The 14,717-nt window shown below is 44.0% G+C and overlaps 1 protein-coding gene across 2 annotated transcripts in view; it reads right to left on the bottom strand.

The window, feature by feature from the left end:
- The window catches only part of RPRD2 (regulation of nuclear pre-mRNA domain containing 2), a 58,790-nt gene that overhangs the window by 41,008 nt on the left and 3,065 nt on the right, over nt 1-14,717 (bottom strand). The window lies entirely within an intron of this gene.

Raw genomic sequence — 14,717 nt, 5'->3', positions numbered from 1 at the left:
GCATGAGGGAATTTACATCTGTGCCTCATTAGTATATTTCAGGCTGTTTCTTAGCATGCCCCTTTCAGAGAAAGTGGCATGTGTAGAAACAGCCACAGAGTTTAAGAAACACTCCTCTGTGGATATGTCTACAAAATAACGTTGGGATGTAATAGCGTATCCAGTTATAGGACTAACCAATAAGCATCTGCTACTGATTATTTGCAGCGCTGCCCTCTCCAAGAAAATAGGGAGTGGATGACAGCCTATATTCCTGCTCGCACCAGAATCAGGTAGCAGGGACGAGGAAAAGGGAGCGAAACAGTCAGTTTGTGTGCCTGCTCGGCCATTTAAATGCAGGGCAAAAATGGGAGTAGGAGAAGGCAAAGCCAGATTAAACTAGTCCGGGGCCCTGGTGCACAAACTCTGTATCCTCTGGAGTGCCGCTCTGCCCTGCTCCTGGCCAGCATGGTGAAGCACAGACTTTCCCCTGACAGGCACTCTGAGCTCAGGGCCTCTCTTGAACCTGGGGCCTTGGAGCAACTGCGTCAGTGCACCCCAGTTAATCCAGCATTGGGGGGTGTTAACCAAGTAACCAACAGAAGGTTTGGGACTACTCAGTTACCTGATTACTGGTTATTTAACAACCCTACTATAATGAAAAACCTGCCACCGGCCCACACCTAGAGCCTTGGATATCGGCAGATAACCACGGATACCGGAGCAGATACCCATGCAGGGCTCTCCACCCCCTCTGCCCAGTTGCCACATGGGGGTTCAAGAGCAGAGCATGCCTGGGCAGGCCTCTGTACTGCCAGTAGGGAAAAGAGGCAAGAAGCTCCGTCCTAAATCTCCCTGCAGGAAGGCTGAATGCCAGCTATATCTGGCCTCCCTCCATCCTGCATGGTAAGCATGGACCTCTGGAGCCCCGAAGTCCTAGCTACCTCTTACCCCAAGTCCCTGCTTTCATGCTGCCTGCCTTTTCCCTATAGGACTTGCCCTCTCATTGTTCATCTGTGCTCCCTTCCACCTCCCCTTGAGGTTAAGTGTTCTGTGGATGCACGTAAAATCTGGATGGCGGACAAAAGAACAGATGAGGAATTGAGCCTTGCAGAGGGGTCTGCAACCTGCATCTCTTTAAGGACTTCTTTGTGATTCCCAACACAACACTTGCAAAGTTTTATTTAAAAAAAAAAAGAAACCACACACACATACCCTCCTGATTATTTTCGATAAGCAGCGAACATGTAAAAACTCAAAGAACAACTCATATCTAAATAGCAAATGATGCGATCTCTAAACATTGAATAACTCGCAATGCCATCCTCCAGAGACACACAGAAGGTTTGGGACTGAAAGTCAGGAAGAAAGTGGTACAGACAGACATGTAAAGTGTGAGGAAACAGAATACGTAAAAAGTTTGTGAACAGCCTGAAGTAAACATATACTCATTACAAATCACTGTGTGTGCTGTTCTTGAAAGAGGGGTTAAAAAGTATGGTTTGATATTTATTAAGGACCATCTCATTCACATCCATTGCAGCTCTTGAGCTACTGAGTTTTTTATACCGAATTAGAAAAAAAAAAGTCTCATCTTGCATTTTTTGTTGCTGACCCCTGGTCTATACGTGTCAAGTGACCTGGGCTACAGGACTGTAAAGCTACTGTGTAGATACCTGGGCTGGAGTCTGAGCCCCAAAACTCCAGGAGTGTGCAATGTCCCAGAGCCTGAACATCTACACCTTCATTTTACAACCCCACAGCCTGAGTCTGTTGCCACAAGCCAGTATGCGTGTTTAACTGCAGTACAGATATACCCTGAAGAGCTTAGAGTCTTGCCTACACAGCAAGTTTTGTCAATTAACACTACACTGGTATAACCTCATGCAGGACACTTTTATTCAGGCAGAAGGTGGGCTTTTCCATTTTAGATCCCAACCAACAAGCTAATTCTTATACTAGAAAAATGACAACATGGGGGATTATACCAGTATAACCACACTGGTTTAAATCCTCATCTCTGGTTACACCAAAAAAATATTTTCCTGTATTCTAGACGTGTAGTTCAAGCATTGAACGCACATTAGTAGAGCTCTGTGTGGACACAAAATTTGTATCAGCGGCCGCCAAAGTCTGCAGTGACATGAATACATGCAGATATCCATGGATTTGCAGAGCTCTAAGTAAATACTTTGCGGCTAACTGAGAAATGCAGTCATGCACATGCTGCCAATTTAAACAGTCTGTTGCCAAATTTCTTTTACATTTGCTGCCCTGATTTAATGCAACACCACTGTTCACACCCTATATTTCTTTCAAGGAATGAAGTTGATGCTCAATGCAACTGCTTGTAGAACGTTAACAGAACCTGTGGAAAAGAGATGGTTACTTTGGCTACAATCACCTCTCTGCTTGCCTGCATGCATACAACTAGAGAGGGAGAAGTCTGTTTATGAGTACCAAGGAACATACTGTTTTTGGTGACAAGATAACAGCCTTACAGAAGAGAAAGTATAGTGACACAGTGAGCTCTATTTTTTCCCTTGCTAAAGCCAGTTTGCACAAAACTGGAAAAAAAAATCATTTAACTACACAAATCTGTGTTTAACAAGTGGCAAGTAGTAGTACATGGCAACATCATACTGGGAATTTTACACTTCTGCTAAATCAGCAAGTAAGGTGACAACAAACCAATCGATCATTCAGTCTAACCTCCTGCATATCACTTGCCACTGAACACCACCCATCACCCCCACAACAAGCCAAGCGTTAAAAATGAGACCAAAGCATAACAGTCCTCAGAAGACTGAATTGCGTGTCACAGGCAAAGAGAAAATGGGACGGAGGTGAACCAATACATGAGGCCCATGCAATGTCAGGAATTAACCAACAGATACACACACAGATGATCTTCAAGAATGAATGATCTGCACCCCACAATGCAGAGCAAACTAAAAAGTCCTCAATGACACTGCCAATATGAGTTGAAGAAAAAAATTCTTCCTGACCTCAGTATAGACGAAGTTACTGGTATGCAAAGAATTAGCTATAACCTCTAACATCCTATTACGGCATAAACCCTGACTAGCCGATGATGTCTCTTCATATGAGCCACTTGGTGACAGACTGGGATCTCTCTGTCAAATTATAATTCAATCATGTTTTGTAAAAACAATCTCTTTTCAGAGGGCTACACTATAGTGCAACCTCCATGAATTAAAAAGGGTACACAAAGTGGGGGGCATGAAATTTCGTGAGTGGGGGCACAGCAAAATTGGCTGCGGTGTCTCAGGCTTTTCCACCTCATTAAAAATGCTGAAGTGTGTCACTGTTTTATGTCTGTGTAGTCATATTTATATAACAATGAAGTTTTTACATTCTACCTACTTATTTTCTTACTTGTGCTGAAAGGGTGGGGTTTTTTTGTATGAACACAACCTAAGTTTCTGTCAGTTTGGATTACATTAGAAGGGCTGGGGACGGCCCTGCTAATTGCTGGGACAAAAAGTGGGGCCTGATGTAATAAGTTTGCTCATCCCCAAATTAACACATCCATTTTGCAGTAGGGGTTTTGACATTTGGTTAAATTACTACCTGAGAGAAACTGGCACAGAGCAAACTAAGGTCAACAGCTCCGAATGCTTCTCAAGTACTAGTAACCTGTCCATAAGAAAACTGAAGTCTCTACATAGCCTGGGAAAAAAGATGAACTTCCTGAGCCCTAGAGGGTTAGGAAGCTATATTTATGGGGTAATGGTGTCTGGCCACGCGGTGATGGGTGGCCTCTCCTCACAGAAGTCCAGCCAGGACTCCCCAGCCTATGGACAGGGTGAGATGAGACAAGACAGTACATTCAGGATGTTTCACAGATCTGCATCTCTCCCATTCTCTTTAAGAGTAAAGTACCAGTAAAATTCCCTTGCTAAGCCTGTATTCCTTGGCTGCCTACCACACAGTTGCTGAAGAGGTTAACTGAAGATCAGAGAACCTGCTACGAGAGGAAACTAAGAGCATGTACAAGCAGCAGGGACCAAGAGGGACAGTGATCCAAGGAGGCCAGCAGGGTTCACTGCCCAAGAAGGGTGGAAGAAATTGGGACTGCACCTGAAAGTATCACAAAAAGACTCAAAGCTAGGAACAGTGATCAGTTACCATCAAAACCAAGAAGTGGTCCTGTAGCATCTCCTAGACTAACATATTTTGGAGCACAAACTTTTGTGGGTAAAGACCCGCTTCGTCAGATGCATGAGTGGGGGTTCCAGAGGAGGGTCTAAATTTATAGGCTCTTGAAAGGGAGGGAATCGCAGTCAAGAGGAGGGCCGGAGTTGACAAGGTCAGTTCAGTCACAGAGGATGTGGCCCATTATCAGCCGCTAATGTGGAGTTGCGTCCATCAAGAGAGCAGAAACCAGGTTAGTTTAGTCAGGGAGGATGTGGCCCATTATCAGGAGCTAATGTGGAGGTGTGAACATCAAGAGAGGAGAAACTGCTTTTGTAATTGGCCGGCCATTCTCAGTCTCTGTTCAATCCTTGGTTGAAGGTGTCAAATTTCCAAATGAATTGCAGCTCTGCACTCTCTCTTTGCAGACTGTTTTTGAAATTTTTTTTTTTTATTTTTTGGTTGCAGGATGGCTATTTTTAAATCTGTTACGGAATGTTCAGGGAGGCTGATGTGTTCTCCTACAGGTTTTTGTATGTTACCTTTCCTGATACCTGATTTGTGTCCATTTATTCTTTTACACAGAGTGTGTCCAGTCTGGCCAACGTACATTGCAGTGGGGCACTGCGGGCACATGAAGGCATATAGTATATTAGTAGATACACAGGTGAATGCCCTTGATGGTGTGGTTGATGTGGTTAGGTCCTGTGATGTTGCTGGAGTAGGTGTGAGCAGAGTTGGCACAGAGGTTTGTTGCAGGGAAATTCCAGGTTTAGAGTTACTGTGGTGTGGTCTATAGTTGCTGGTGAGAATTTGTTTCAGGTTGGCGGGCTGTCTGTAGGCAAGGACTGGCCTGCCTCCCAAAGTCTATGAGAGTGAAGGATTGTTGTCCAGGATGGGTTGTAGATCACTGATGATGCACTGGAGAGGTTTTAGCTGCGGGCTGTATGTGATGGCCAGTGGCGTTGTGTTGTTTTCCTTGTTGGGCTTGCCTTGTAGCAGGTAGCTTCTGGCTCTGTCAATCTGTTTCTTCACTTCCTTAGGTGGGTATTGTAGTTTCAGGAAAGCTGGGTGAGGGTCTTGTACATGGTTGCCCAAGCGAGGGGTGGGGGTGTGTGTGTGCATGTGCACGCGCACGTACAAATTCCAGGAGGGGCGTGAGGAGACCCAGCCCTTCCCATCATTCTCCCCACCCAAAAAAAGAGACTGCCTTTGCTTTTGGCTCTCACCCCTTCCATTTTATGTGGATGACCCGGCACAGCTGCTGTAAGAACCAGGCAGCTGGTGAAGACCCACATGGAGCTAGCTGCCTTCTGCAAAGGTGACTGAATACGGGTTGGAGCGGGAGGAGGATGGGTTTAGATGGTGGGCTGGGGATGGGGTAACAGCAGGAGCTAGTGGTACCTGGCTTTGTGGGAGGAGAGGGCTCAGGCAGGTGGCTTGCAGGGCTAGTGGGGCTTGGTTGGCACAGGTTAGCAGGTGGGCACCTGGCCCTGCCAGCACAGGGTGGCTTGGGCTGGCAGGCAGCTGGCCCCAGCAGCATGGGGCTTAGGTGGCAGGCACATGGCTGGGGCGAGTGGCTGGTGGGCAGGCTGCTGGTCTAGCCAGTGTGCGGCTCATTAGGGCGGCTCTGGCAATGCAGATCTCAGACGGGTGGGTGGCTTGCACAGGCAGCTCTGACGGCTGGCACAGGGCTTAGGCACCTGGCCTGCTGGGGCTGTACCAGGCACTCAAAGGGGACCAAAAAAACTATCTGTGCTTATTTTTAATTTTAAATAATTCTGTATCGAGTTTGTGTTTAAATTACGAATTGAATTTTCTGTTAAAAGGAGGTTTGGATGACAATATGAAATGAGGTTGGGTGCATGAGGGTTTCTCAAAAATCAAAAGGGGGGCATGATGCCAAAAAGTCTGGGAACCACTGGTTTTGTAGGTGTTTGTCTCTGTCTGAGGGATTGGAGCAAATGCAGTTGTACCTTAGTGTGTGGCGTGGATGGAAGGTGGAGGCGTGTAAGTAGCCATAGCAGTCTGTGGGTTTCCAGTCTAGGATGGTGTTTATGTGACCATCACTTATTTGCACAATAGTATCCAGGAAGTGGATCTCGTGTGGACGGGTCCTGGCTGAGGTTGATGGTGGGATGGAAACTATTGAAATCACGGTGGAACTCTTCAAGAGCCTCCTTCCCATGGATCCAGATGATATCATCAACATAGTGCAAGCAGAAGAGGGGCACTAAGGGATGAGAACTGAGGAAGCATTGTTCCAGGTCAGCCATAAAAATATTGGCATACTGTGGGGCCATGCAGGTACCCACAGCAGTGCCACTGATTTGAAGGCATAAATTGTCCTCAAATCTGAAACAGTTGTGGGTGAGGACAAAGTGGGATATTCGTGTAAGGAGCCTCTACATCCATGGTGGCCAGGATGGTGTTTTCAGGAAGGTCACCAAAGAACTGTAGTTTCCTAAGGAAGTTGGTGGTATCTCAAAGAAAGCTAGGAGTGCTGGTGGCACAGGGTCTGAGTAGAGAATCCACATATCCAGACAGTCCTGTAGTGAGTGCGCCAATGCCTGAGATGATAGGGTGTCTGGGATTCCCAGGTTTATGGATCTTGGGTAGTAGATAGAGTTCCAGGGGTGTATCTGTGTAGCTTTGTTCCTATGTTCTTGGGAGCTCCTACATTCCTTTGTTCTTGGTAGTCTGCTCTGTTTATTATGACAACAGCAACTCCTTTGTCAGCCTCCTGGATGATAATGTTAGAGCTGTATCTGAGGCTGTTGATGTCATTGAGTTCTGCACAGCTGAGGTTACAGGGTAAGTGACCTTAACTCCGCTAGCCCTCTGATACAGTTACCTTTAAGAGACAGGAGGCTTAAAAATCACACGGGATCTAGCAACAGAGACGAATCAAACCATTCACAGAAAGGGAACTGGACCAAGCTGTGACACACTAGCAGCTGAGCTTGTACAATGCTTCAATCTGAATTTTGGAAAACCAAAGGCTGGTATTTTCCTGAGGGAGAATGCTCTTAGACTCTGGAATTTTTGCCCCTTACAAGTCTAAAAACTCAAAGCTAGGGCACAGTTCAAGACCCATTCAGCGCTTCTTAAGAGAGGTAAGTGGGCTGTTTTTTCTTTATCTGTTCTGGTAGCAATATATTGCTATTATGTTAGCTGCTATAGGCACTAGTTGCACCTATGCTTTTAATCCACTCGGTAAATCCGCTAATGCCATATAATGGACACATTTAGAAACCAGAAAATAAGCATTAATTCTCACAGTAGCAAAGTCTACAATTTCATCTCTATACCTTTAGTCTTCAGAAAGCAAAAATTAAAAATGAAGGTGTTATGAGAACACTTTTCAGTTTAATCAGAAAACTATCAAATGGAGTAAGTTGTGGCACAAGCTGGTTTAGCACTGTTGGCTTTACTTGTGCAAGTGTCCATTGTGAACTTAAATGAAAGGAAATAAAAAAGCAGTCCTGTAGCACTAACAATATAATTTATTAGGTGATGAGATTTCATGGGACAGATCTGAAAAAGTGTGTCTGTCCCACAAAAGCTCATCACCTAAACTATTATACTGTTAGTCTTTAAGGTGCTACAGGAGCACTTTTTTGTTTTGTGAAGATACAGACTAACACAGCTGCTTCTGAGACTTATTTTAAAGGATTTGCAAGTTGTGTGAGAATGTACTTAATGTATTTTTGAAGCATTAAGTCACATCTGTTTTCTCTCTGTGATACATTCTCTAGAGAACTAACTTCTAGATCTAAATATTTTACTAGACAGTATCCAGTAAGAAAAAGACTGACTCTCCTACACCGAGCTGTGCTCAAGGAATCCCAAGGGCAGTGATCTTAGCTGCTCACCCATCTCCACTCTTTTGGATACCAGATGAATGTTCATCAGACAAGGAAGAGAAAGTCTCTCCTCACCATCCTGGTTGCTGGGAATGAGGGAGAGAAAAGAGACAAGAATGGAGCGTGTGTGTGTTGGGAGAGAGGATGCACAGGTACAAGTGTCTATTTCCCTCTTCCCCCTTCTCAATAGCGTGCTACTACAAACTGATTATAATCTTGTAAATTCCACTATGCTGCTCCTCTTGCAGATCTGAAACATGCAAAAGCCACAATCAGTGGCCCATTGCTTCTGATGCTTCCGTAATCTCTTAGAAATAGGAAGGGGGCCCTTTACACTTCTTCCCTAGTCTCCCTCAAACCACCACCAAGGTTCATATGAGATTCCCTTTTACTCCTATGCACAGCAGATCCCCAAGCGTACAAGCAGGTGCAGCAAAGGATGCCAACAGAAGGGTGATAAATTGCTCCTTCACAAAAAGCAACTCCAGCAGCTACAGAATAGAATCCACTGCCTGTGCTGAGGGTCCAAGCAGGAGTAGCAAACAAACTTACAAAACTCATGACAGGCTCACTTTACAGTTGGAAATCTTTTCATTCACTCCAGACTAGCGACAAAGGACATTTGCAAACATATTTTCATTCTAGACCTCAAGAAAATACAATTTAATGATTTATTTAAAAAATGTTTTGGCTTTGACAGGTTCCCTTTAAACCAAGTTTCTGGTTTCTTTAGATCAACCATCTTCTAGATTTCTTCAAGCCAAGCAAAAATCAGCTAGTTCCACTGAAGTCAATTAATTATGTCTCAATCCAACACTTGAAAGGTCACAATAGCTTCTGTTACATTTAACATTCTTCTTTTTGCCTTCATGCATCTGTTACTTTTTCAGTAAGGACAGACACTCCTCCTCCTCTCTTTTGGTTCCAATTCTTTCAAACCACAAAAAAGTATGTTCAAATAAACCAGCATTCATAAAGCTTTATCTATAGCAATACACAAGACATAACACACAAGTCACTAACTATATCAAAATAAGAACAACTGCACACTGCTTCTATGAAACACAGAATCATACCCAAAAAATAAGCAAATTTCACTCATTCCATTGTATTGTAGACCTGGTAACCTGGAATGCATACAGTTAATGTAATGAAAGTTATCTGAATAAATCCTTATACATCAATGAATAGAGACCTTTTATTTGATCACGTCTCAACCAAAGGTAAAGATATCAGTTCTTCTCATGAAACTGTATTATTGATATCACACTGTCTACTGCCAACTATTTTTCAAATTTTTCAAGTGCACCCTCTGTACTTTTATTTTTAAATTGCTGTCATATTGCTTGATGGATTCACATCAATTAGTGCAAGACTTACTGACTAAAAAGCAAAACAAAACAGCAGAAATGTAGCACTTTAAAGACTTACAAAATGATTTATTTGGTGACTAAAAAGCAATTGTATTTAGCTTGTGACTAAGTATTATTTATGTAAATATACTTAAGACTGTCCTGTCAGAAAGTCTTTTACAGTAATGACCCACAGTAGTGAGTTTCACAGAAAGTAATTTGCAGCATTAAATACTTCATCTACTACATATTTTAGAGTTTGTCTGTCTGTGGTGCCATGTTCGTAAAAAAGAACTCTTAAACCATAATAGTTACAGCCATGAAATTTGGTATGCAAACGCCTCTTATCCTAACAAACGAAGATCAGGATTTGGCTGTGCCTGGAAAGTGGAAATGACTAAAATCCCAGGACTTTTCAGAACACTGAAAGAGAAGGTTGAAAGGAGGGATGGCATACATCAGAATCACTACTGGGGGCAGCTAGTGCATAAAACAGCAATACTGCAGAGTGACCACGGGGGGGGGGGGGGGGGGCAGCTGCAAAAGGAAAACAGTGGCCATGTGGAGACAGGGCTCTCCACCCTGCCTACCTTCAGTAAGGGTACGTGCCCTACCCTGTGACCCACAAGGGGAGCCCTGCTGCTCCCCCACTCACCCTCAACTAGCCCCTCCAACGTGCTGGGGCCAGGAAACCTGTCCCTGTCCCCACCAACACCAAGACTGGGGCTGGGGAAAGTGGCCCAATGTAGCCCCATCCCTGCCACTCCCACTGCGGCTGGGCACAACAGGCCCGACCAGGGTAGGAACAGGGGGAAGGGTCAGAGCAATGGGAAAGAGGCACAGCCACAATCCTGTGCCTGGCCTTTCCCTGCTACTCTAGCCAAGGCTGGGGGGAAAGAGGTGCAATCCCAGTCTCTCTCCACCCCTGCTGCTCTTGCTGAGGCCAAGCACAGGACCTGTGGCCATGGCCTCCTCCTGCTGCTACATTGCAGGGGCCAGGGCCCAGTGCCACAACTCAACCCCCTGGTTCACCCCGGAGCTCAGGCCAGGGTCAGGCTCAACACTGCAGCATGTTCCCAGCCCCCATGGCCACCCCCCAGAGCTCTGGTCCCCACAGCTGCCCAGATCCCTGTGCCCTGACCCATCCTAGCCCCCATGGCTCACCCCAGAGCCAGGCCCAGTGCTCTCCAGCCCAGTCTCTGCACCCCACCCAGCTCACCCCAGAGCTCAGGCCACAGTATGGCCCGGCCCCCTCTGGATCACCCCACAGCTCAGGCCTACCCCTATGGGCCCCCCATCCATCCCCTGCTAGAACTCAGGCTGGGGACAGCCCCATCTCCCCCTGCCCAAATTCACACTGGGGGTGGGGAAAGTTCAGTCTCAGTCCCCTAGCTCATGCTGGGGTCCTGTGGCCCACCTTCCCCTCTGATGCGATCTCAGACCAGGGCCAGCAGCCACAGCCTGACCTGGACCCACCCCCACCCCAGACAGGTGAGGAGGCTGGAAGCTGTGGCCCAAACTGCCTGCTCTTCCCATTCAAAGCCAGGTGGAAAGGAGCTAGGAGACATGGCCCAAACAAGCCCCCACACCTCAGGGACAGGCAGGAGGACTAGAAGCCTCATCTCAAACTGCCCGCCTGCCCACGAGGACAAGCAGCAGGAGCCAGGATTGGCAGCATGACCTGCCACTTACCCCCACCCTTCAAGGACAGGCAGGGTGGGGTCAGAAGCAGGATAAAAAAAACTTCAGTTAAGGACTCTAGCAAAGCTGGGTACATCTGCTAGTACTTCTATAAAGCAAACACTGTCTCTTTCAATTAATTTTTCCATTTTTACATATGCATGCGGCGATTGCCCTTCTGATTACACTAACAGAACAAACCTTAAACTGGTGAAGGATACATAGATATAGAGAAATATATAAATAAGTATTAGGCAGTACCTTATCTGTTAAGATACTTTAGAGAAATGTAGAAGAGAAAAATGTGCAGGAATCTGACAACACAATCACACCATATAATATACACAGAAAATAACTTTGAAATTAAAGAGTAACTCAAAAACCAAAATAAAAATTTGTGAATGTTCTGTCTCAAGTAGTATCAAGAAGATGCTAGAAAGCACTGAATAAGAACCTAGCTCAGTATAAAGACCTGATGGTGAGTTTGAGTGGGGAGATTTCTTACTGACAGTTTGCCATCTGAAATATGAAAATCCATTTTCTTTGATGGATTGTCACCAATGAATTGTAGTTTCCTAAGGAAGTTTGTGGTATTTTCTTGTTAACAGTGCTGTTGATGTTATTAAGGTTGATATTTTAATTCATAGAAAAATTTCCAATTCTTATTGATCTGTTTAATTCTTATATAAATCACAGAAAAAATAGGGTATGTGGCAAGTGTAATTTCAGAAATACAACCTGTAACATTGCTTAATTTAATTTTTTCACAATGCTTTCTTGAAGTGTCACCTTTCTAAGTGATGTAAACACCAAACTATTTTTTAAAGTTCAATATGAGCACAAGCAGTAGTGCTCTGCACGGGGATTAAGATCTCACAGGACCTGCTCCCATAATAGCAGGATAAAAATTCAACAAACAGTGCAGGAGTGCGAGGAAATGGAAACTGTGGGATAGGATTAAAAGAACAGTCCCACACAGGGCTCTATCAAGCAGAACCCCATTCATCAATCAAACTGGGGTCCAGGCCAGATCTGATCATCAAAAATATGGAAAATCTTAAAGTTGCAGTGCCATCTAGAGAGCACAGGGGAGATCAACTGCTTCTGGACCAGCGTGCGCTGGATGTTCAGCTAGTAAGAAGAGTTAAGGGACAGTCAAGTAAAGGGGTTTTACTGTATCTTCATCCTAATCTTACAAAAACAATTCTGGGACAAAGCCACTTCTCCAATTACTGATTCTATGCTTAGCAAGAGGCACTTCGGAAATAACAGTTATTAGATATTTTTATAAGCTTCTAGAGTTACAGACTTACATTTAAGAGCTGCAGAAAATAAAAGCAAGTCAAATTTTCTTAACTATGACCACGTAATTATTTGTATCACCATAGCTATTTTATAGATATATAATAGCAGTCCTGATCCATGAACGCTCATTTATTTATTTTATATAAATAAAAAAAATGAGCGTTCATGGATCAGGACTGCTTCGTGCAGTGCGTTGTACAAACAAAAGAAAAAGGCAGTCCATGCCCCCAAATAGCTTACAATCTAAGTGTAAGACAAGAAACACAACAGGTGGATACAAAGCAAACAGGAGAGTACTCAGATATAATGAGACATGGTAACAATTAAAGGGTTGTTGTAGAATCCACTGCCTATCATGCTGGTCCAGCTAAGTTTTTGTAGAGATGATAGAAAAGGAGAGTTTTAAGGTGGAATTTGAAGGAGAATTAGCTTTGTTGTGCTTCTGTACAGATCCTGTACAGTGTGAGGCGCAAAACAGAGGGAAACATGAAGGTATCTGAAATGTTAATCAAATGGTTAGTATACTCTGCATCATTAGGACCATACAAATTTCAAGGTCCATTTTGGTCAATTTAACAGTGATGAGACTTTTTTTAAAATTATTAATTTCAGTTTCAGGTATTTAAATTGAAATTTCACAGAATTATAATCAGAGCCTCCACTCATGATGGTGGGGGGGAACCTCATGCCTATTATGGGTGGGTAGGGGGGTTTGTGATATTACCACCCATAGTTTCTGTGCTACTGCCTTCAGAGCTGAACAGCTAGTGGGCACCTGCTGGCTGTGTGCCCAGCTCTGAAAGCAGCACCACTATCTGCAACAGTACAGAAGTAAGGGTGGCAATAACATATCATATTTACCACTTCTGCACTGCTGCTGGCCATAAACTGCCTTCAGAGCTGGGCTCCAAGAGAGCAGCTGCCATTCTCCAGCCAACCAACTCTGAAATCTGGCCTCCCCTACAATAGCCAGATTTCACAGTCCATGACATGTTTTCAGAGTCATGTAATGATGTGAAATAGCCTAGACAAGTTTTAGAAGAGTGGATTAACGGGAAAGGTCCCACATAAAAAACAAACAAAACAAAAACAAACAAACATAACCTAAACATGACAATCTAGAGAAAAAGATCTGAGTCAAAGATGATGCCTGGTTTACAGGCCGAAGAGACAAGCAGCATGGTGGTATTGTTCAGAGTAAATGGACAAGGAGGCCTGTGGTGTGAGGAGACTAAAGACTCTGTTTCGAATGAGCTGATAGCTAAGCATCCACAGGGAGATTTCAGAAAGAACAAAGTTTTAGTTGGGACAGAAGAAGATAAGTCTAGAGTAGAGAGGCAGGTCTGCTGAGTCCTTGACAAAGAGAAATGATAGCTGAATTTTCTTTGCAGCTGAAATGATATATATCTATGTATGACACAAAGGAAAAAGCGGCCCCAGGACAAAGACCTGTGGAAACTGCACAGAAATTTAGGGGTGATGAGGATGATGCTCCATGGAACACAATGAGGCACAATCAGATGTGGAAGAAGAACCGGTACAGGACGCAATCGAGAAAGGGTATCAGGAAGAGTATGACAAGCAGAGAAAAGATCAAGAACAAGGATGACATATTAGTTCTGAACTTTACAAAAGAGGAGGTCATTAGAGGCTTTTACAAAAGCAGTTTCTTAAGACCTAATATTCTAATTCTTAAATAATACTATTAAAAAACCGACAGCTCCCTGTCAAACTAGAGAAAAAGAAAATTATGAACTACAGGCTGAACCTCTCTAGTCTGGCACTCTTGTGACCTGTCCAGTACCAAACAAGAGAAATTTGCCTGATGAGAGCAGGTCCATGTTGTTTAGCAGCATTACCAACCCTTTCAATGCTTACTGGACTCTTAAAAGGCTTTTGGGGTAAAATACTGCTAAACAACAGCACAGAACACTGAGACCCGGGACTGGTGGTTGGAAACAAATTTAATGGTGCCACAGGAAACTTGGCCACACCCATGATAAGTGGTTGTCTGGCTAACTAAAATCACGCTGGATTATGGATGTTTCCAGATAAGACAGTGCCAGACTAGAGAGGTTCAACCTGTACTCAATTTACTCTGCTAAGTAAATCACAGCCTTACAAGACAGACTCATTTCTCAGAATTCATATATCTGAAAATAAAGTTTAAATTACAACTTTTGATGTTAAAATTGTAAACAGTTTGTGATTATGTCAGATAACTGTCCTGTTGAAAATTTCAACAGTTAAAGTGCCTTTTATTCTGGTTAAAAGAGAAGGAAAGTAGTTAATTTTACATTTGGGTCCAATGTTAGCTGGGTTGCAAATGTCTTACTTTCATAAAATGGCTCATTTACTTTCAGACTGTTCCAAAACC

Source organism: Carettochelys insculpta, chromosome 30 (assembly GCF_033958435.1).
Source record: "Carettochelys insculpta isolate YL-2023 chromosome 30, ASM3395843v1, whole genome shotgun sequence".
Taxonomy (NCBI): Eukaryota; Metazoa; Chordata; order Testudines; family Carettochelyidae; genus Carettochelys; species Carettochelys insculpta.
Note: the sequence above shows the minus strand (reverse complement) of the source record. Positions and strands in the feature narration are given on the sequence as shown.